General features: G+C 44.9%; 1 protein-coding gene and 1 long non-coding RNA gene across 5 annotated transcripts in view; one reads left to right on the forward strand and one right to left on the reverse strand.

The window, feature by feature from the left end:
• Window positions 1–23,827, reverse strand: part of FAM171A1 (family with sequence similarity 171 member A1) — a 147,613-nt gene that overhangs the window by 102,938 nt on the left and 20,848 nt on the right. The gene's annotated exons all lie outside the window — the stretch shown is intronic.
• LOC309625723 lies at window positions 16,490–23,368 on the forward strand. The gene is made up of 2 exons (XR_014242706.1): window positions 16,490–22,112; window positions 22,908–23,368. It is a non-coding gene; the product is annotated as an uncharacterized lncRNA (long non-coding RNA).

Here is a 23,827-nt window from a genome sequence, read left to right on the forward strand (position 1 = left end):
CCCAAAGTTCCTTCTCCCCTGACCTGCTTAGACCCATTAGATCCATCTGATAAAAAAAGGCAGACTGGGTTCTACTCTGAAGCTATGCAGCTCTGCCATTTACTAGCTGGGTGACTGGGTTGAGTTATCTACTCTCTCTCTTGGTTTTTCCATCTGAAAAATGGGAGAAATAATAACATTTAACCCATTGTATACTTTGTGTGTGGATTATACGGTGTGATAAGTGCAGAACGTTTAGCGTTGTGCCTGGTGCGTAGCTATCCTTCCGTACGTGTCAGCTGGTACTACTGTTGTTGTCATTGTCATCATCATCATCATTCTTCATCATCGCCATCATCATCATCATCATCACCCTCATCATAATTCATCATCATCACTATCATAATTTATAATCATCAGTATCATAATTCATCATCATCACCATCACCATCATTCTTCATTATCACCATCATTATCATCATCACCACCACCACCACCATCATTCATCATCATCATCACCATCACCACCATCATCACCATCATTGCCATCATCACCATCATCATCACCATCATCGCCATATCATCATCATCACCATCACCATCATTCATCACCATCATCACCATCACCATCATCACCATCATCATCACCATCATCATCATCATCGTCATCACCATCATCATCATCACCATCATCATCGTCATCACCATCATCATCACCATCATCATTACCATCATCATAATTTATAATCATCAGTATCATCATAATTCATCATCACCATCATCATCATTCTTCATTATCACCATCATTATCATCATCACCACCACCATCATCACCATCACCATCATTCATCATCATCACCATCATCACCACTATCATTCATCATCATCACCATCATCATTCTTCATTATCACCATCATTATCATCATCACCACCACCATCATCACCATCACCATCATTCATCATCATCACCATCATCACCACTATCATTCATCATCATCACCATCAACACCATCATCATCCCCATCATCATCATCATCACCATCAACATCACCACCATCATCACCATCATCGCCATCATCACCATCACCATCATTCATCATCATCACTATCATCACCATCATCATCATCACCATCACCATCATCATCATCACCACCATCATCACCATCATCATCATCACCATCACCATCATCATCATCACCATCATCATCATCATCATCATCACCATCATCAACATCACAAGAAATGGCTGGGCCTCCTTCTCTGTGGCTGAATTTCTCTACTGTGGAGGGTGCTTGTGACAGGGCCCTGGAAAAATCACCTTTAATACCACATTATCCCATAATTCTAATAGACTCAGTACATCTGCAAACACAGATTTATTCGCAAAGGTCTGAGTAACGCTCTCCTCAATTAAAAGAGTTTCCTCTACCACATCAGGCTCGCTGAGACCATGATCGCATTGGCAACCCATCTCTGTTCCCCTGGGACCAACCTGGTGTGCCCCTCAGTCCCAAGCTCAGGCTAAGACGGTCTGATGTCCTTTTTACTGTGGACAAGGAGGGGCTGGAGGGAGCTGAGATTTTTACCTTTTTCCTCCCTGACCACCAGTATAAGGTAGGAAATTAATACAGAAAAATATAAAGAAGCAGCAAGAAAAAAATATCCCACACACACAACCCCATCTCCCAGAGGCAACTAAATCTAACATGCTGGCAGACTTCCTCTCAGGTTTTTGTTGTTTTTTGTTTTTGATTTATTGCCATTTTTTTTGTTTTTTGATTTATTGCCATTTTTCTTTCTATAGCAAGAAGGTTATATTTTACCTGTACATTTTCAACTTAAATTTAGCATATAGACATTTTCCCTTGTCACTAAAAATGTATGTTAAAGATTACATAACATTCCAATCTTATGGATATGTCATATAATTATCCCCTATTCTGGACTTGTCGGTTGTTTCCAGCTTTGCATTACTATAAATAATGCTACGAGTACTCTTGTGTATAATTTGCCTGTTTGAAATGACAGGCATTCCTTGGTTTGAGAAGCTGTATTTTCTGTTTAGACCATCTGGGCTGCCTCTGGGAATGCAAAGACATCACCCTAGGGGGTGGCTTCCTCCCTCACCGAACCGTTCACTTCCCACGTGTTGGAAGGACCTGCTTTGGTGTCCATCCAAACTGCAAAGTTAGTACTTGCTAAGTGAAGGGCTTCTGATGGCCCTGCTCTTATGACGAGAAGGGTCTTCTAAGGGATCCAGTGCCCTTGGCTCTTTATTTCTAAGGAGCCATTCTAGCTTTTAGGACCAGTTTTCTAGATGCTGACATAGTGACTGAGGCAGGATGGACACCTCCATCCAAAGGGGGCTTTTTTACCTCTTAAGACACCATCACTTTCTTTTCTAATCCTCAACAAGAGCAAAGGTTTAAGCAGAATCACAGAAAAAGCTGTAACTGTGAGGCAGCAGTTTTCACCCATCTGACAGGCAAAAATCGTAAAGTTTGATGATGCACTGTGTTGGCGTAACTGTGTCAAAACGGGCACTCGACGTTCCCTCCTGGTGGGAACACGAGTCGGCATTACCCCTCCGGAGGGCAATCTGGCAACGTCCATCCAAGTCACAAATGCACATACGCTTTGACAAGCCGGTCTCCTTTTATGAACTTATTCCACAGATAAACTCACACATTCTCTGACACAATGTAAAAAAAGGTGTTCTGCTCACCAGGGGTCCTGAAGCAGGCCTGGGTGACACAAGGGGGAAAGAGTCAAGCAACGTTTGGGATTCTCGGTGTCTATCAGGAGAGCTGTCTAAACAGATATCTTCAGGGGGAAGCTGATGAAAAATTACAAGGTGCCGACAGTTGCTCAGGGGAGAAAAATGTACCTTTAAGAGTCAAGGAAAGGGCTTCCCTGGTGGCGCAGTGGTTGAGAATCTGCCTGCCAATGCAGGGGACACGGGTTCGAGCCCTGGTCTGGGAGGATCCCACATGCCGCGGAGCGACTGGGCCCGTGAGCCACAATTGCTGAGCCTGCGCGTCTGGAGCCTGTGCTCCGCAACAAGAGAGGCCGCGACAGTGAGAGGCCCACGCACTGCGATGAAGGGTGGCCCCCACTTGCCGCAACTGGAGAAAGCCCTCACACAGAAACGGAGACCCAACACAGCCATAAATAAATAAATAAATAAATAAATAAAATATTTTAAAAAAAAAGAGTCAAGGAAGAAGGAGAGAGGAAGGTCATGGCAGACAAAGTGAGGCATGTGTAGAAAGAGAGGTACCCATGAAACACGGAGGCCTGAGGACAGATGGGGCCAGGGGAGGCCTGAACAGAGGCTGTGTGAACTGTCTGAAGACAGAGAGCAAAGCAAACCTGTACGGTCAGGATGCAGGGTTGTGGTCGGCAGCAGAGGAGGCTGATGCCATAAATGAGGTCTGGATTTACCCTGTAAGCCCGCGGTCACGAAACTGAAGCGTGGAACTCACTTATATACATTTCTACCTAAAAAAGAAATCCAGTTGTACTAATATTTTATACAGATACATGTGACGTTAACATCATTTATATGTACACACATTAGGGGCATATGTTCCATTTTTCTTGCTAGAGGTATGCAATCCAAGAGGTGCAGAGATGAATGATCTCGGTGATGGGTAACCCTGGAACTTTCTTTGCAGGAAAGTGCCATGATGACATTTGTTATGAGGACACCAGGAGCTCAAGACTCCTCCACCTTAATTCCCAGGGTGAATGAATTTGGAGGAGGAAAGAGATCAGGGACTCTTTCCGGGTGGAGCTGAGGTCCAGCTCGGCCCTTCTGGGATGGGAGGGGCTACTCAGATGAGAAGCAAGATCCCAGTGCCACGCAGAGAAGGGCCACGAGCCTGAATGTATACGTGGACAGCACGTCGAACAGAAAGACGGCCTCCTGCAGGGGAAGCCATTCATCTTCTTCCAAGCAGCTCGTGTCACCCAAGATGCTCCCCTTTGGACCTCGGAGGACAGGCATCTTGGGCCAAATCCCCTATCAAGGGCTAAACCTGGTTCCTCCCTGGGGTTTCAGAACATATCAACTTGGTTGGTTACTTTTTAGGAGTTGTGAGGTGTATGCAGTCTTATTTTTTCTCTGTTATGCTGAATTCAACTTCCTTTATATCCTTCTAAGTGTGCTTAATATTTTAATTCTCTTCCCATCCCTTGGAGGCTTTCTAGGGGTCTACGTGCGGCTACTCTGGGAGCGCCGCTGCCTGGTCCGCAGCCTGGGGGTATAGAGACCCTTTCTATTGGGGACCACGCTTGTACCGTCCCTCTTGCTAAAAGCAAAAGATGAAGCAGTCCCAAGCTGTTCCTGGGAAAGCAGTGACATGTGACAGTCACAGGAGGAAATTCAGAGGCCTCTTGATGGTTCATGAGGGATAAGGAGCTTCAGAGGGAACTGAAGGGAGAAAAGAAGAAGAAGAACCATAAAGTCGCCAGTGGGATGCCCATTCCCACTCCCACTTCAGTATAAAGGCCATCAGAGTGTTCAGAGAACAACCAAGAAGGCTGGTGTGTGGGCAGCTATCTAGAGGGAGAGAGTCAGACTCAAAAGGATGCTGAAGAGACCTCTGGAAGCACAGGACACATGCCCATGTCAATATTCTAGCCTGTGGATGGGATGAATATTTAAAGCTGAGCAGGACCGCACAGGGCCTTCCTGGGACAGACCCCCACCCCCCACCCCCATGTCCTCTGCCTGCCTCTTGTCTGTAGAAAACCTTTAGTCCAAAAATGAATTTAATCAGAGAAATGAGAAGATGCAGAAGCAAAGGAAAGCAGTCAAACAGGACAAAATAATAGTAAGTGAGTCATTAAATAAAGTCACGGACCTTCAGTTCCTCCTCAAGGGATATAGGAAATATTCTGAGCCATATCCTGTGAGCTGTCTTGTAGATCCTGAAACCCTCACCGGATGGAAGAAGTTAACTACATGATGACCAGACTGTAGCCATGACATAAGCTGCCACAATTCCGATTACTGGCCTCGAGGAAATGGGAACAAATCAACCCTGGAAGTAAAGATTAGCTGTACTTAAACAATCAGGGTGACACTGATCAGACCACCCCAGGACCAATTTCAAGATGACTGTCAGCGCTGCCTGTGCTCTTCTGCCCGACGTAGGCCCCTCCCTCCACCTAGGCACTGACTCCCCTTTAAAAACTCTGGTCCCCAGGTCCACAAGGGGGAGTTGCTTTTCTGTCACTTGTTCATTCCAATAGAAAGCCCATGTTTGCCACAAAAGAAAAAATACGTCTCCCCTCAATTAAAAAATAAGACATGGCCAGGGATTTTGAACATATATAGGGAAGACTCTTAAAAGTGGAGTGGGAGTGGGGAAACCAACAAAAGCAAAAAATTCCTCAATCCAAGAACTCAAGGAAGGCACAGAACATATACAAAAATATTTTTATAACACTCTTCACCATCTGGAGCCCTTTTAATTAAAGATATAAAAACAGCAGGTAAAACTACTTAAGCTTTTATATTAAATAGATCATTTTATACCATATGGCAATCGTGCCCATAAGAAAGCATCTTCTCCTAGTTCTACCTACATAGTTATGGTAATATCGTGCAGTGAAAAGTGCTGAAAATTATCAGTGAAAGGTATGGAAGAGTTTAGGTAATTCAACTAACTTTTAATTTGTCTCAATCAAATGCTTTCTAAGTAACGTATATGAAAAGAGAGTGTAATGGTGATGGAACGTGGGCAGACTTTTGTGTTGATCTTGGCATTTAAATTCATATTACTGTCACAAGCACATTGGTTTATCTTACATTTGATCATTTTGTGGCCTGACTCAGGAAGGCTACCATATAAAAGAAGATTTTCCTTCTACATTCAAGTTTGCTACTGGGGAGAGAAAATCCAGATGATATATGCTTTTTCGAATGTCTGAAATACAATATTAAATGCTTTAAGTAAGAGATAAGGTAGCTCATACGATTTTCCTGTAATGAATCAGTTTCAAATCTTAGAAGCCACCCAACAGGTTTGTTCCACATTTTTTTTTTTCACTAAATCTATGACCCAGTTTCACAGTCAAATATCCCATTTGCAATTCTGTACAACTTTCACTAAAATAAAAACTCTTCTGGCAAACATTCAACCACAAAGAAAAACCAAAACACAAACACTTTGAATTTTTTCTAAGTGTCAAATTTCAATATATTCAAATACTAGCCTTCCCGGTCAGAAACCTAAACCCTTTAATAAAAACAGAGAGGAAAAAAATGGATGCTTCGAAATCAGAGTGGTTTGTGCCTCAAATGCAAAAGACCATGCCAACTGCATTTCATATCATTTCATATCATCATAAGCTCATAAAACTGCACAGACCCAGCCTCTCTATAAGATGAAACGTTTAGAATAGAAATTGACCCGATAGTTGTTTCCAGTTCTGTAGTTATGTAAAGAATACATATAGCTCTGGTTTTTATCTTACATTATTTATCATGTAGTTGAGAAATAGATAGTAGATACTGTCGCTGACTACGAGCCAGGACATCTATATATGATGATGTGCCACAGTGCAAAATTTTGCAGGAAATAAAACCCTGGTTATAATTCTTTTCACATAAACACTTACTGGGCGTCTCTTTATGCTTGAGTGGTAACTTCAGGCCTGATACAAGTGTGGGTTATTAGATCTTTTAAAACCCTTACAGAGATTAGAAGGCTGCAGAAAAATACTACTGGGGGTTAAAAAACAGCTTTCTGAAATTGCTCAAAATGAACAAATAATGCTTTGCTTTCTTGGACAGCTGTTCCGTAACTGAATACAGCTGGGGAGAGGGTCGGCCGCCAGGAGATTTCTATTTGGTTTGCTACCAGGTTTTCTTTTCCAGGATGCTTTCCAACGTGCAAACGATCCTTACTTATCTTGAACGCATGAAAAAAAGATGATTCTTATTTCAAATTTTTTTCCATCATGGTTCATCCTTGTTAGATAACGTAAACTGTGGGTTTAAAGGAGACAGCCTTGAGGTTAAGGCAACTCTACTCACCTCAGCTTTAGCTGGACATGGGTGGACATATGGCTGATTGACTGAAGTTACCTCTGACAGGATACGGTATTCATTCAAAGGCACTGATCCCTAGTTGACACTATTAGTCACTGTTACCAAAACACTTAAGAGTAACTATTTATGTTCAAATGAAAAGCATGAGGATGGTAGAGCTCTTTCAGTAGCAGCAAGTAAGCTGTACACGAAGTGGTCTCCTAGAGTGAGGAGATTCTGGGAAATTCCTCTCAGTGTCCTGGTCTGGTCTTCAGCCCTGATGGAGAGCTTGCCCCCAGGTGGACTCATCTTTACCAGGATGACGGAGACTGATGAATGAAAATGAAATGCCAAAGTCTTAATTTGCCATGAAAAATACACCTCTCCTTAAGATGGCAATACTCTCATCAGATAACCTGTACGTTCGTTCTCTCCCTTGAAAGCCGACCAACCCAAGAAGCCAACTTATAATCAGAAAGTTACCTGGTGGACCATTTAGAATTAGAAAAAGGAGAGCTAACTATAGGATTCAAGGGCATAACAACGGCATCCGGCTGAAATAAACCAGTGCATACATCTCGGCAATCAGAAAAGTCTTGTGAAAAGGACCATGATATCTTCTACCCTATGTGTTAGGTTTTACTTGAAGTAAGTGGGAGGTAATATAGTTGGGAGAAAAGAACATGGTATTCCAGTGTGATACAGCACCTAGTTTAGTTTCAACAATTAAAAAAAATCCTTAAACACAGTGCAAACACTTTCAAAGTAACAGCCACCTACCTGCCAGGAAAAGCTTCTACTTTCCGCACTATTAAAAATGTAATGGTGACAAAGTCCACATACAGCATAAACTATTTCAAAATGGGGCATCAAAAATGGGAAGGCTGGTAGGTAGTCAGTTTTGCCAGAGCGCTATCATGTAACTTTTAGCTCCAGTTCTTGAAATGCATACATAGATGGCGAGTGCAGTGAATGACAGCAAGATAAATATGAGTCTGAATCTCCACCCCAAAATGTGTAAGACTGAAGATGGAAACTGACATGCACAATGTGTGATTTGGATTAACAGGGAATTTAACACCTAGGCATCTACTTGTCACATCTACTTGTCACGTGTCCAACTGAGATCCAACTTTCTCTTCTTCCATCTTTTCCTCAGAGACGATAAAGTTATTGCAGCGGAGAAGAAGTCCACCCCAAACAGGGCAGGAATGCAATGAAGATCCAGTCCGTGCAATGCAGATCCTTCTCCAATCCTCAAATGACACATTAAGAGGTCCATCCTTTTTCTTCTTTGGGGGAAACATTCTTTATATAGTGTAACCAAATATATTTTATTCCCACAGCATAACATACTGTTAATGCTCCAAGTTTTAATCACTGTCTGCTGGCAATCGGCAATCTCTGCATTGCACTAAAGCACTTCTGGTGGCATTAACCCCAGTCGACCTCCAGCCTCATGTGCTATCCATCTATCATGCACCCCCAGCTGAGACTGACTGTTTGTATTCAGTGGTTGTTTGACTCACATTACACACATCTACCCAAGGAATGGTTAAGAGGTTTCCTATCGGCAATCTTAAAATCTGCTTCACCACCAATGTCTACTAAAGCCTTAGAGGTGAGGGCGAGGGGAAAAAAAAAAAAAAAGAGTCCACAATAAAGAACAAAAAAGAAACAAACAAATCAGCCCATCCATATCCTTGCTGTCGGGGGAGGAACCACGATTTACTCATGGGTCTAATAACAAATCACAGGCAGACCAACGCCAACTAAATAAAGGCCTTTACACTTCTGATCACTCTCTGAGTGAAAACATCTGCCCTGATGCCGTCCACCCAGCACTGGTCCCCACAGCCCAGGGCTCGGAGCAAAACGGAAAAGCAGCGGAAATGACAAGACTTGGGAAAAGCTGGAGGCGCCATCACGTAACACAGCTGTCTAATGATCAATATCTAAAAGGAATAAACTGGTTAGAACCAAATAATAAGATACGATCTCTACCTCCCTCCTTCCTTCCCTGAGAGCTAGTGGAGTGCCAGGTCCCTTTCCTGCAAAATCTATACCCATAAAGCACTGTCTACAGTTTCCAGTTTCTCTTTAAGTGGAGAGAGAACTCTTAAAGACCCTTGAGAAGCAACCTGCTCCAAAATCCTTCTAGCTTTTAATGACAGCGCCCCTTCTGATCTTTTTTATGGTTGTTATGACCCAAACCTTTTTTTTGCAGTGGCTGGCCTTTACTGAATCTTCCCAAAACTTCAACTTTGTTTTAAGATAAGATAACTTTCTCTGTGCACTTACATGGCTTATGTAATGTTTAATTAAAGTCAGTTCAACTGGCGATAACAGTTTGAGATTGAAATTCTCTCCAGAAGCTCCCAGGGCAGCACCGCGGAGTGGACTAGGGGCCAGCTGGCCACGCATCGGCCAGACACAGGCACCAGTTATGTGTTCCATGTGGGTGAATCTGGCAAGCTTGAAGTGCTTATGACACCCCAATCCACCACCAGGTAAAAGGAGGAAGACTGTCTGCTTTATAAGGTAAAATGCCTCTTAATTATTTCAAGAGCTCTCACCAGATCACCTTTCTGCTTAAGACCCCACAGCAGTTAACTGGTCTTCGGCATTGAGTCTAAGCTGATTTCCGTGGCTCGCGGACCCTGCAGACTCTGGCCCACCAGCCTCATCCCTGCGCCCTCTCGAGGCACTCCCCTTCCCCTCCTCCATTTCAGGTTCCCTGACTGTCCCTGGTGTGGCTGGGCCTTGGCTCCAGCCCTCTCCCTGGCCTTTCCTCTGTGCTCTGTCCATCCAAACTCTTCCAGCCTTCCAGGACCAGCTCAGTTCCACCTTCCCTTGCCCCATTTCCAGGCCTTTCTGCCGCCAACGCTGTGTACCCCAAACAAACACTTCTCGTCTATGGCAGGGTTTTTCATGTTCTGCTGGAACTCAGAATTTCCAAAAGCTTACTGTGTTGTGTGGGAGCCCTCGAGTAGAATTACGCTTTATGACTGGCTGAATCCCAGAATGTGTACCCATTTCTTCTTCTCTTCTCCAAATTACACCCTCATCTTCACTCCTGGCCGGGCATGGCCTCCAAGTCCAATCAGGCCAGGAAGTGAATGACAGGGGAAGATGCTGAGTGGGGACACTGGCAGGTAAATGCCATTGGACTCTGACCTGGGTGAGGGTGAGTCATAAGTGGTCAAGAGAAATCACTCTGTTCCGTCCCACCATTCTAGCTTCTCCTGTTCATCTGTCAACAATCATCACTTCAGACTCCTACTTGCAAACTACACTTCTGAGTTCAACCTAGTAGAGGTGAAACATATCCAGGGCAAAGCCCAATCTAAATAAGGATGCACAAGAAATTTATGATGAACTGTGCAGAAAAAGAATCATTTTCCATGGCAGCTAATTACCCTCTAATTCATCTGTTGAGCAAGTTTAGATCCTTCTATGTTATGTTCTATTAATAATCCATACAAGAGTCAACTGAACTCACTTATCTTCTCCCTGCCGCCCGCCCCGGCCCTGTAACCCACAATTTCATTCACAGTGGGTTTGTCGATGCAGACTCAGTAAGTAATTAAAAATAAGTCTCAATTGGCTGCTTCAAATGGGAGTGAGAGCTTCCTACTACGCTTTGTTTTTTCGGTCAGGAGGTCACAGCCACACATGGTGGTTTTTTTGCCACTAAAATGTGGCAACAATGTATGTGAAATGATTAACCATCTCTCTCTTCCCTCAAGTACCCATCATAAATCAATATATACTCCAGGCTTCAGACAAAGCATTCCCTTAAAAAAAATTAACTGAGATCAAATCACTAGCGGATAGTATAGTACGGGGACCAGAATACCTGGGATGAATCCCAGCTTTGCCCCTTGCGCACCGAGTAACCTGGAGCAAGGGACCTGTCCTTCCCAGTCACTGCCCTCACGGGGTGTTAGGGAAGGAACAAGGCAGTGCATCTGCAGTGCTCAGAACAGTGGCTGGCTGGGGACTCCCTGGCGGCCCAGTGGTTAGGACTCCGCGCTTTCACTGCTGAGGGCGCGGGCTCCATCCCTGGTCGGGGAACTAAGATCCCGAGAGCCACGCAGCGTGGGAAAAAAAAAAACAAATCAGAACCGTGCCTGGCTACGTGCTCACCAGGTCCTAGCTGCAAGGATAGCAAAGGGGACCTAGCTGGCCATCCTCTCCATCTCCTAACTTGCCTCAGAACAGCCTAGATAAGGATAACTATGTAGGCACTGCATAAATCTACCAGTGCTTTTGTACCCTTTAAGAAACATCTTTCTAAAAACAAATACTCAGCTATTGGTTTTCATCAGAAACTGGGCTATTCTGAACAAGTGTCGGCAGGTACCTTGGAATCTAAACCTCTAAGTGCAGGAACACGGGTGCCCCTAGGAACTGCTGGAGCTTGTTTCCTTCTGCGCCTTACCCGCCAAGGAACAGAATGAGCCCACGCGCAGGTCTCCCTGCCCTGCAGTGTTGTAGGAGTTTGGCGGCTTCCACTTGGTTGAGGTCATTACTTTTCCTTCATCAGCTTCCATGATTTCCCCACCCATTTTTTGTCTCCAATCCCTATCTAGCCCCGGGGATTTGGCAACTGGCTTCCCAAACAGCTCAGGCCTTGGCAAGCATCTCCACCCCAAGTTCTAGAATCTAGCAACGGCAAGTAACTCCAGGGCACCAGCAGACTTGGCCTCTGATTATGAGGCTCGAGATCGGAAGCCACACATTCATCGCCGGGCTGCTCTTTGTGAGAGGACACATCACCTTAGAAAACATTCCAAACAACTCTGTCGAGAGGGCAAATTACACAAAGAACCCGTGGCTCCCAACTGAACTAATTCACCTGTGGTCATGCAACACATAAGGAGCGCTGGCAAAACCACTGGTGCAATGAGTCACCATGACCAAGATTCCGATGGTCCCAGGTGGCAGGAACCCCTCAGGTATAGTGATGCGGGAAGAAAGAGAGACTCTCTATGGTGGGCTGCAAAGCAATGAGAAAAGACAAGGACGACATGTATTTGGACAGATCTTCGTTTATGGGTCTAAAATATATATACTAACTTGAACTAATAACTAAGAGTTGATTGACAGGAGTCCTGACCAACCAGCCATCATGAACAGATGGGGACTGAGAGGCCCCAGCCTCCACTAAGGGCGCCACGTGGCCACGGAGGTAACACCCACGATCTGGACCGAGCCAGTCAGCACAGCTCATTCCCCTTTGCCACCGTGTCCTGGTCACAGGACCAGAGCAGATCCAACAAGAAGGGATGGGAGAGTTCTTTCCGGGGATGCTGGGAAGGGGGTGCATATGGCCCTATGACCCACTGGAAGCCATCTGAGGGTCTCAAGGAGAGATCCTTAAAATAAAGTTGACACCAGGGAAAGCAAAGCAGATGGAAAAAAGAAATCCGGACCCTGAGCGAATGGTGCTGACCTATATCAAGATTTGCCCGATGCCAGTCCCGTGCCTTTTGGCTTTTTAGTTTCATAAACCAATACGCCCTTTACTGTTTAAGCCAGCCTTGAGTTGTGTTTCTTTTACTTGCAATCTCAAGAGTCCTGTTGCAGGATGCACGTAAGATAAGCACTTGATTACAAAGCATGGCGGCGCGACTTGCTGAACCTTGTGAGTTTAATTCACTTGGTAAACATTTTTCCCTTCAGAGATGGTTGGTATAAACAGTAAGCTTCAGTCTATTCCAGACTGGATTATTTTACTATACTGTCAAAATCATGATTCCCTACTATTTTTAAAGGTACGCAAAGCCATTTCTTTGGGAGCCACAGAGTAGGCAAAGGGAAGTGAAAGAGACAAAGCAGAAAAGCTTCTGCGTAGCAGTCCAGGGGAGAGAGCTGACAGATAGCCAGATGCCACAGATTCACACAAAAACTTCGTCCAGTCATTATGAATAAGATCACCTAATAATAAAACAAGAGCAGTGCACCAATCAAAAGCTTTTCAGGGGCTTCCCTGGTGGCGCAGTGGTTGAGAGTCTGCCTGCCAATGCAGGGGACACGGGTTCGAGCCCTGGTCTGGGAAGACCCCACATGCCGCGGAGCAACTAGGCCCGTGAGCCACAATTACTGAGCCTGCGCGTCTGGAGCCTGTGCTCCGCAACAAGAGAGGCCGCGACAGTGAGAGGTCCGCGCACCGCGATGAAGAGTGGCCCCCGCTTGCCGCAACTGGAGAAAGCCCTTGCACAGAAAAAAAAAAAAAAAAAAAAAATGAAGACCCAACACAGCCATAAATAAATAAATAAAAATAAAATAGGTTGCAGTTTCTTAAAAAAAAAAACAACAAAAAAAAGCTTTTCAGTTAATTCCTTCTGGCACAAATGTAAATGCCACGCACAGGGCGTGTGTCATCAACCTTCTCCACTGCTGCCTAAGAAACGCTCCCTGTAGCATGTTTCCATGCTACATGTTTCCAATAAGGACATTCCTGCAATGTAAGGACATTGGTGTGGGCTGGGAGGCGTTGTCAGGCCTGCGCTGCAAACGGAGACTGAGATCTGCAGAAACTGAGTACTTTCCTCAAGTTCACAGGACTGCAAAGTAGGAGGAGCCAGACGCTGAAAGACCCAGGTCTCCTAACTCAAAACCAGAGGACCTTCCACCATATTACCTTGTGACTCCCCAGCTGTTCTGGAAGTATCTCCTGTTTATGAGAGCCAGTAGGTTGACACCAAAGAAGTCTTCCTCAGACCTCCTATAAGAGCAAAAGATTAAGAAACAAGCAAGCCAGACAATCTAAAAAAGGGAACAAACAACCTCTGAACTTTAAAAATTAGCTCTAGGGACTTCCCTGGCAGTCCAGTGGTTAGGACTCTGCGCTTCCACTGCCGGGGGCTCGGGTTCAATACCTGGTCGGGGAACTAAAATCCCGCAAGCCACGCGGTGTGGCCAATAAATAAATAAATAAAAATAAAAAATGAAAAAATTAAACAAACAAGAAAACCCAAAAAGCAAACAAACAAAAAAATTAGCTCTAGAAACACACCCTTTCATCATACTCCCAGTTCTAGCAGCCACTCCTAATCCCCACTGGGCACAAAGCTTTGGCTGGTACTTGAAATACACAACACGCAAAGTCAAATATATGCTGATGACATCACTGATTTTATATTTTTCAAAAATACAATTAAAATTCAAGAGCTCTGGGGCTTCCCTGGTGGTGCAGTGGTTAAGAATCTGCCTGCCAGTGCAGAGGACACAGGTTCGAGCCCTGGTCTGGGAATATCCCACAGGCCGCGGAACAACTAAGACCGTGCGTCACAACTACTGAGCCTGCGCTCTAGAGCCTGCGAGCCACAACTACCAAGCCCACGCACCACAACTACTGAGCCCACGTGCCACAACTACTGAAGCCCACGTGCCTAGAGCCCGTGCTCCACAACAAGAAGCCCGCGCACCACAACGAAGTGTAGCCCCCGCTCGCCACAACTAGAGAAAGCCTGCGCACAGCAATGGAGACCCAAAACAGCCAAAAAGAAATAAATCAAAATAAATAAATTTTAAAAAAGATTCAAGAGCTCAAGTACTAATATCTATAGTACCTAAAAATTTGTACTAGCATTTTTTGAGGCATTTGTATTTTTTCTTGAGAGTTCAGAAATTCATCTGTTTTATGTATGTATCTATGTATTTTTTATTGAAGTATAGTTGATTTACAATGTTGTGTTAATTTCTGCTGTTCAGCAAAGTGATTCAGTTTTATATATATACTTTTCAGATTCTTTTCTATTATAGGCTATTATAAGATATTGAATATAGTTCCCTACGTTATACAGTAGGTCCTTGTTGTTTATCTATTTAATATGTAGTAGTGTGTATCTGTTAATCCCAAGCTCCTAATTTATCCCTCCCCCACCTCCTTTCCCCTTTGGTAACCATAAGTTTGTTTTCTATGTCTGTGAGTCTGTTTTTTAAATAAGTTCATTTTTATCATTTTTTTAAGATTCCACATATGGGTGATATCATAGGATATTTGTCTTCCTCTGTCTTACTTCATTTAGTATGATAATCTCTAGGTCCATCCATGTTGCTGCAAATGGCATTATTTCATTTTTTATGGCTGAGTCATATTCTATTGTATACATGTACCATACCTTGTTTATTGCCTTTATACAAAAAAAAATTCATTCCTATGTTGTAAGGAGTCAGAGTAGGAATAATTGGAGGATCAACTCCTAAGGAAGAAATATAAGCAGACGATATCTTATCTGTAGCTTCACACCAGAACCTTAAGCTTTTCTGGTATTCCTAAACTATAGTTCACAGTAGCTTTGGTGGCTTCAACTGAACAGGGTATCCAAAGAGTATCTTTAGTTTAAATATACCAAAGGCCTTTGGAAAATAGGGAAAAAACCCACAGCACTCTAATTAGCAGTAGGAAAAAGCACTCTTTCAAGATTGTTATGGCTCACTTTTCATGGTTTTAAATAAACTTCTACGTAACAAACAAAACACTCTTCTTAGCAGACATACCACGTAAACAGTCCAATTAAATATCTTCACTGAAATACTGACTTTGGAATTCATCCTGAGGTCTGATTCAGATGCATATGATCTGATCATGACAGTTTCAGAGCTATAGAAGCTAAGTGCTCGCCTGGATCTCACCTGTTCAAAAAATAAATTTAGTACAAGGGAAATCTTAACGGTTCTCTATTTTAAACTGGTGTATCTCCAAGCACAAGCAGAATTTCATCTTGTTCTAATTCAGACCTGGAACAGTTGAGGGGAAAAGTCACCATTTTGTATGCTTTTTCACAATAGGTATAAAAATAAACAATACTTATGATGTGTGTGTCAGACTAAAATGAATGCCAATTAATAAAGGAAAGTGCAATTAACAAAGTCATTATTTATGGTACTGCTTTTGCTTCTGTTGTCATGACTAATAATCTGTTATGACATTTTTTGCCTTTATTATACCTGCTAATGTCCATAAATAAATAAATTCACAGTAGAGACCCAATATTATATGTACATTTTACCTGAAACCAAAATAAAGGAGACCAATGACATTTGTGAAGAATATATTCTGATAGTCTTAAGAACCCCAAATTTGAATATGGCATATATTTTCTCCTATAAAACTTGTGTTTTGGGCTTCCCTGGTGGTGCGGTGGTTGAGAATCCACCTGTCAGTGCAGGGGACACGAGTTCGAGCCCTGGTCTGGGAAGATCCCACATGCCGCGGAGCAACTAAGGCCCTGCGCTATTAACTACTGAGCCTGCGCTCTAGAGCCCGCGAGCCACAACTACTGAGCCCGCGTGCCTAGAGCCTGTGCTCCGCAACAAGAGAAGCCACCACAATGAGAAGCCCGTGCACTGCAACAAGAGTAGCCCCCACTTGCCGCAACTGGAGAAAGCCCGCGCACAGCAACGAAGGCCCAGTGCAGCCAAAAATAAATAAATAAATAAATAAATAAAAACTTGTGTTTTTAGTTAATAAGCATCACCTTCTAAAACCTCGTCCCTTCTACCCCTAGCATCAAAATTTACCTTCCTCCTTGGGATTATTTTATTTTTTAATAAGCTTTCAATTTGAGAACAGTTCTAGATTTACAGAAAAATTGCGAAGATAGTACAGAGAGTTCCCACATAGCTCTCACCAGTTTCCCCCATTAGTAACATCTTATATTAAATTGGCACATTTGTTACAATTAATGAAGCAATATCGGTACACTATTTTTAAGTAAGATCTATACTTTTTTCAGATTTCCTTAGTTTTTTCCTGATGTCCTTTCCTGACCCAGGAACCCATCCAGGATTTGTCATCACATTTAGTCATCCTGTCTCCTTGGGCTCTTCTTGGCTGTGACGTTTCTCGGACTTTCCTTGCTTTTGATGACCTTGACACTTTTGAGGAGTACTGGTCAGGGATTTTGGAGAATGCCCCTTAGTTTGGGTTTTTCTGATGTTTTTCTCATGCTCAGACTGAGGTTATGGGTTTGAGGAGGAAGACCACGAAGGGAAAGTGCCCTTCTCACCCCATCATGTCAAAGGCACATACCGTCAGCTTGGCTTATTACTGCTGATGTTGGCCTTGATCACCTGCCTGTCTGTCAAGTTGCTCCCCCATAAAGCTACCCCGACCCCTTTCCACATTATCCTCTTTGACAGGAAGGTCACTGAGCACAGCTCACACTTAAGGGGCTGGGGGTTATGTTCCCGCTCCTTGAGGGCAGAGTATGGACATCAGTTATTCAGAATTCTTCTGTTGAGGAGATTTGTCTTTCCTCCATTCATTCATTCATCCACTCCCTCCCTCCCTCATTCATTCATATCAGTATGGACTCCTGGGTCCTCAGAGTTCATTTTCAGGAAGAGGCAGGAAGGGGTTTCGCTGTTGCTTGTGCATGTGCAAAGGCCAGGGAAGACAGAGGCCGCTGATGTGGACACGGGACAGTCACCAGCCTCCTTATGGCTCCGAGGCTTCCCTCACACACCAGTCTCAAGGCCCACAGTTGAACTCTCTGCTGTGATATAAAGTCCTGTGTGTTGTAGACCACTGGGCTCAGTCTGAGCACTGAACTGCAAGTGCAGAACCCACCCGCCTGCTCATGTCAGAGCACATCCCTGCTTTCGTCCTCAACTCCATTGTTAAAGGGACCAGCAAATCACAGAGGGGACACATAAACACTCGGAGTCCGGATCCTATTGGGCGGAGAACGACTAGGGCTCGTGACCCACCCCGACAGCCTCTCGCACGGACCTGCGCACTTGGTGGCACGTGCAATAGTGGATTTTCAGGCTGGTCAGTGACTTTAGGATAAACATTTCTGCAGCTCCTGATAGGGCGTGTATTTGGACCGGGAGGGGTGCCTACCTGTAAAACACGGCAGGTGACATAATGCAGGCTGCACAGAGTGTAGGGGAGCCTGCAGAGAACACCCCTCAGAGATGACGGCTGAGACGGAGCCAGAACAACGAGAGGGTGAGCTGCAGAAAGGGGGTGGAGCCTAACTCTCTCAGTATTTGCAATGTGAATATAAAAATAAAGTCTAGTGAATGCTTTTAAATTTGCAATCTTGCTTCTGCCGGTAGATCTCAAATTTTTCAGGTGGCAGAACACTTAGAAGTGATGGGGAAATGTGCACTGATATGTAGGTTTATCAAATTTAAAATAAGTTTCCAATCTGGGGTAGGATAGAATTCCTCTTGTAAAAGGTTCTAATAGAGACAAGCAACGTGGATAAGAAAAATTCATTGAAGTAAAAATCTGTTTAAAATTTTATCTAATTTGGGCTTCCCTGGTGGCGCAGTGGTTGAGAATCTGCCTGCCAATGCAGGGGACATGGGTTCGAGCCCTGGTCTGGGAAGATCCCACATGCCGCAGAGCGGCTGGGCCCGTGAGCCCCAATTACTGAGCCTGCGCGTCTGGAGCCTGTGTTCCGCAACAAGGGAGGCCGTGATAATGATAGGCCCGCGCACCGCGATGAAGAGTGGCCCCTGCTTGCCACAACTAGAGAAAGCCCTCGCACAGAAACGAAGACCCAACACAGCCAAAAATAAATAATAAATAAATAATTTTTTAAAAAATTTATCTAATTTATCTAAAGGTTTATCTAATATTTTCCAGGATGAAATAGGAAAAGTCCCTAAATATTCTTATTTGGAATCGTAATATTCCAAATATTCCTATTCTCAAATAGGGCTTTTTGTGAGCCAAACACCTCTGCGTAGCTCACAAAAAGCCCCATTTGAGAAATTCTGGTTTCTATTACTAATTTATGTAACAAATCCTATTTTCAGTTGACTGAAGGATATACTTTAGAGGTCATTCCCTAAATCACTTCAAAATTCAAATTAGCAAAAAATGAAGAGGTAAAATTTTAAAACTTTATTCAAGAGTTTCCTTAGTTTTTTCAATTGCTGCCAACCGTCACTGTTCTATTTTTAGCTCTACTATTCACTAATGAAGATTTACGATAAGACACATGGCATTAGTTATGAGTTAAATGTGGAAGACTCTGCTCAGAGTTTAAGAAAAAATCTGCATTCAAAACAACAGGAAGAAAGTATCAAAGAGAGAAAAGTGGTACCATTTCAGCGAAGCAGAAAGACAAGTTGCCCTCAAATTATCGACTACTATGCAGAGCTGGAGATAATCCGGGACGGACCCGGTACTTCTGAGGATGCCCAGGAGATCGTCACTCTTCTGTGAAGGCGAAGAGCTCATATACCAATGCCCCCAACAGAGGGAGGTCTGCAGAAATAATTATAATAGCAAAAACAACAACAATAATAATAATAAAAATGCTCCCCACAGAGGGAGGTTCACAGAGATAACAATAATAACAACAACAATAATAAAACTGCCCCAAACAGAAGGTCCATAGAAATAATAACAACAACAATAATAGTAATAATAATAAAACTGCCCCCAACAGAGGGAAGTTCACAGAAATAATAAAAATAATAATCATAACAATAATAATAACAATAAAGAAGGAGGACGGGAAGAAAAAGGTTGGCCTCTACCCCCATCTGACTTCAGTCTTCTACCTTCAAAATGCAGTTTAGACTAAGCCCTTGACCCCAGCACCAGAATCAGGAGTTCTTTACTGGACTGGAGGCCCACCCCCCAGAGATCCTGGTTCCCCAGCTCTGAGGCAGGGCCCAGGAATCTGCATATTTCACTAGCATCCCAGGATTCAGATGCAGGAGGTCCTTGATGACCCTCAGAGACACTGACTTGGGGCTACAAAGCACAGGCGACCTGCGGGCCAAACCAGCCCTCCACCCGGGGACTCGCCCCACAGGACTTTTAGTGACAGGACAGATGTGTCAACCTAATGATACGTCACAGTGTTAGCAAGTGCCGCTGGGACGGGCTTCTCTCAGTCAGTCTTTACAATGAATTATATTCAATTCCACACTCGTTGCTTTAACTCTCCCACGTTAACTCCACTCGGGTCCCATCAGCCAGTCGTACAGCACAAAGGACTAATGACAAATGGAAAGTAAGCATGAATCCAGCTCCCATAAAATTTTAGCTCCAATTTGAGGCCCTCCGGTGTGGGAGTCGGATCCTCCGCACCCTCACTTAGCAGTGATTTCAGGAATGCAGTGTTGAGTCGGTTTCTAAGCACTGCGCTGCTACTGAAAGGGCTTGGAAGCCTCCCCTTTGAGTCACGGCTCAGAATTACACTGGCCACGTGTTCCCTCCGCAAGCAGAGGTTGTGCCACTTGCCGTTCCTCCTCCGCACCCGGGCTCAGAGAATCCTTCACGACCACGTGTGATGCTGAAACAGCCGGTCTCAACTCTGGCTCAATCTGGGGGAGGGCGTTTCAAAGTTATCCGTGTTCGGCCCCCATCAGACACCTGACTCCGAATCTCTGGGTGCATCCCTGGGCATCAGTGTTGCTTTAAAATGCTCCCAGGTAGGGACTTCCCTGGTGGCGCAGTGGTTGAGAATCCGCCTGCCGATGCAGGGGACACGGGTTCGAGCCCTGGTCTGGGAAGATCCCACATGCCACGGAGCAGCTGGGCCCGTGAGCCACAACTACTGAGCCTGCGCGTCTGGAGCCTGTGCTCCGCAACAAGAGAGGCCGCGATAGTGAGAGGCCCGCGCACTGCGATGAAGAGTGGCCCCCGCTCGCCACAACTAGAGAAAGCCCTCGCACCGAAACGAAGACCCAACACACCCAAAAATAAATATAAATAAATAAATTTTTAAAAAAATGCTCCCAGGTAATTATAACGTCCACCCAGGGTCCAGACCCACTGGGAACGCTTTTGTTCCTCACAAGACTGTGAGCGTCTTGCAGGTGGGCACAGTTTTCTCTGCTCTGCCTCACGCGTGGAAGATTTAATAAATTACTGCTGGACGAAACTGAATGTACTTACATACCAGACAGCTTCTACTGCTGTAACAGCTGAGCAACCCCAGGGATAAAGATTGGGCTGCCATTCGCCATGTCATTTTTCCCACTTACCCTGCGACACTGTAACCCTCCAGGCTGAAGGACGTCCGGGGAAAGAGTGAGCCCCCTTTTCACTGTTGCTCCAGCTTGGGGCTGAGAAGTGTTCTAAAAGTTCTTAAAGTTGGCAAAGGCAGTGGTTTTCACCACATCCTAGGATGTCCCTCTGAAACATTACCGTGATTGAGAATAAGAGCCCCAAATGGCGAATCCCAGTAACTAACTGCCTTCTGCCAGTCATAAGGGTGGCCAGATTTAGTGAATAAAAATGCAGGATGCCTGGTTAGTTTGAATTTCAGATGAACGACAAATACTTTTTTAGTGTAATTACGTCCAGTGCGATATTTGGACATACATACACTAAAAATTTATTCATTGTTTAACTGAAATGCCACCTAATTGAGTGTCCTGTGTTTTACCTGGCACCTCTACCAGTAATAGCCCACAAAGAGTCTATTTGTTGCCTTGCGTTGCTTTGTTTCAGGAGAAAGAGAGGATGTCTTAGAAGATAAAAACATTTGAAAACCCTCTGCTTGCTCCCCAACAAAATACTTTGGTCTTCATGGCATAGGAACTGTCCAGAATAAGATATAAGCAGAATATTCCTCTCTCCCTTTCAAAGAACTGAGTTCTTCAGCTCTGAACAAAGGACAAGGCAGAAAGGAAACTTTTGTTGCTGGCTGCAGCTGAGCAAATTTATCAAACAAAGGAAGCATTCAACTCACACTTTGCATCACACACACACACACAAAATTTCAACAAACTATATGTAGAAGGCGGAAACAGTGATGAAATTTTATCTGGCTAATCCTGTAATTATGAAGTTGTATTTCCTGTTTTTGCTCCTGCGAGAGATGGTGGAAAGACACCAGCAGAAAAGGGAGACAGGAGAAGGGAGAAAATCAGCATAATCGGATTTGCTCTTTCAGCAAACACTGAGGACCCCGAGGAGTGAGGGGCAGCTCTGGCCTCCAGGGCAGACGGATGGCGGACACGCGCACACAACTGCTCGCTACAGGGCAGCAAGTGTTAGGACGGAGTTTTCTGCTGAACCCTCGGCACCTGGAACAGTGCCTGGAACACTGAAGCATTCATACTCATATTCAATATTTGTTGAATAAAGAGCAAAGGTATGTGCACAGACCTGAAGGAGGGAAAGGGGGGACCAGAGATGGCTCCCCAAGGGGATGACACCTGATGCTCTAGGAAGAGTGAAAATGAGTTAGTCGGGCAAAAGCTTTCTGGCCTGGAGGAGCGGCTGGTGCAAAGGCACGGCAAAGCCCGAGAGCTGGGCTCCCGGGACTGAAGACATCCATTCACCAAACAGCGAGAGCACAGGTGGGCATTCAAGAGGGAGGCTGGACAGGGGATGGAGATCGGAGTCCATCAGGAAGACGGCTGGAAACGGAAGCCCCAGAGGAGAGAGGATGCTCCGGGGGTCCACGGAGGGAGCCCTGGATCACATCTTCCTCTCAAGGGGGAGTGCAGGAAAGGAGGGACCCGAAGGAGACTAAGAAAGGGCAGCCCCAGCAGGAGGAGAGGAGCCAGGAGAAGCCACTGCCACGGGAGCCCGGACAGCGTGTCATGGAGATGGAGGGGCCGGGGTCAGAGGAGAGAGAAAGCAGAGGGTTAAGGGATGACTTGGGGGTGACAATGGAGAGACGGCACAGACAGCGGCATCTGTGGCAATGGGGTGTGAGAAGTGGACAGCCTGAGGGATGATAGGCCCACGGAGGTGCCGTTTCACAGGTGTGTCTTTGGGTGGGAGAGGCCTCAAGATGTGCTGAGATAAAGAGGTGGAGCCTCAGGCAGGAAGACCCTGATCACACGGCTCAGGGCTGAAGGCTGGGATGCTGTGGGCCAGGATGGGGCGGGGGGAGTGGAGAGCTTTTCTTAAACTCCTTTCCCTTGTGCCCCCTCCTCAGCCCCAGATGCCCTACAGTAGGAACTAGCCTCAGCCCAGCTGGGTCTAAAGCCCACTCCCGAGCACCCTGGCTTTTACCTGGGCGAGTGGCACCTCTTCCGGCGGCGAGGAAATGAACATTTCAAGAGGTAATTGACTAGGGGATGCAACTCCACCTTGTTCATTTAGAAACACAAAACAAAAATAAAACCCCCATAAGCCAGACAGACAAAGGCTCACACAGATCAGTCATTCTGCTGGTTCCTCTAAGGTCTCTGGGACTCTTCAGGCAGCCAAGAATCTCCACGGAGATAAATTATGAAAAGGTCACCCAGGAATTCTGCTGCCTCGACAGTGCCTGAACCACCTTCTACGCAGGGACAATGAAGTAAACACAGCTGGGGCAGCTGGCAGCTGTGTTACTGTGTTATCTAGGTGTGGTGCAAAACACATGTCTTTTGAATAAAACAACTCAAAGATCTATTCAGTCGTTACTCTTTTAAAATAATTATGGAAAAGAAATCGGGGACTCTACATCTCTGAGTAACAACAGTCATTGTTACTATTATTTCTTTAAACGAGCCCCAAACAGCTGGCAATGAGTGACTTATTCAAGATGCCATTTGCACAATCTGAAAAAACCACACTACCATAACACGGATAAAAACGTGTAAGCTTCATGGTTTGTAAGAATTGCACTCCACAGAAAAAGAAACAGTATGAAAAGGCAGTTCAATATCAAGTGCACGGGCTTCCCTGGTAGCGCAATGGTTGAGAATCCGCCTGCCAATGCAGGGGACACGGGTTCGAGCCCTGGTCTGGGAAGATCCCACATGCCGTGGAGCAACTAGGCCCGTGAGCCACAACTACTGAGCCTGCGCGTCTGGAGCCTGTGCTCTGCAACAAGAGAGGCCGCGATAGTGAGAGGCCCGCATACCGCGA

The sequence above is a fragment of the Balaenoptera borealis genome (genome assembly GCF_965194805.1).
Source record: "Balaenoptera borealis genome assembly, chromosome: 3".
Lineage (NCBI taxonomy): Eukaryota > Metazoa > Chordata > Mammalia > Artiodactyla > Balaenopteridae > Balaenoptera > Balaenoptera borealis.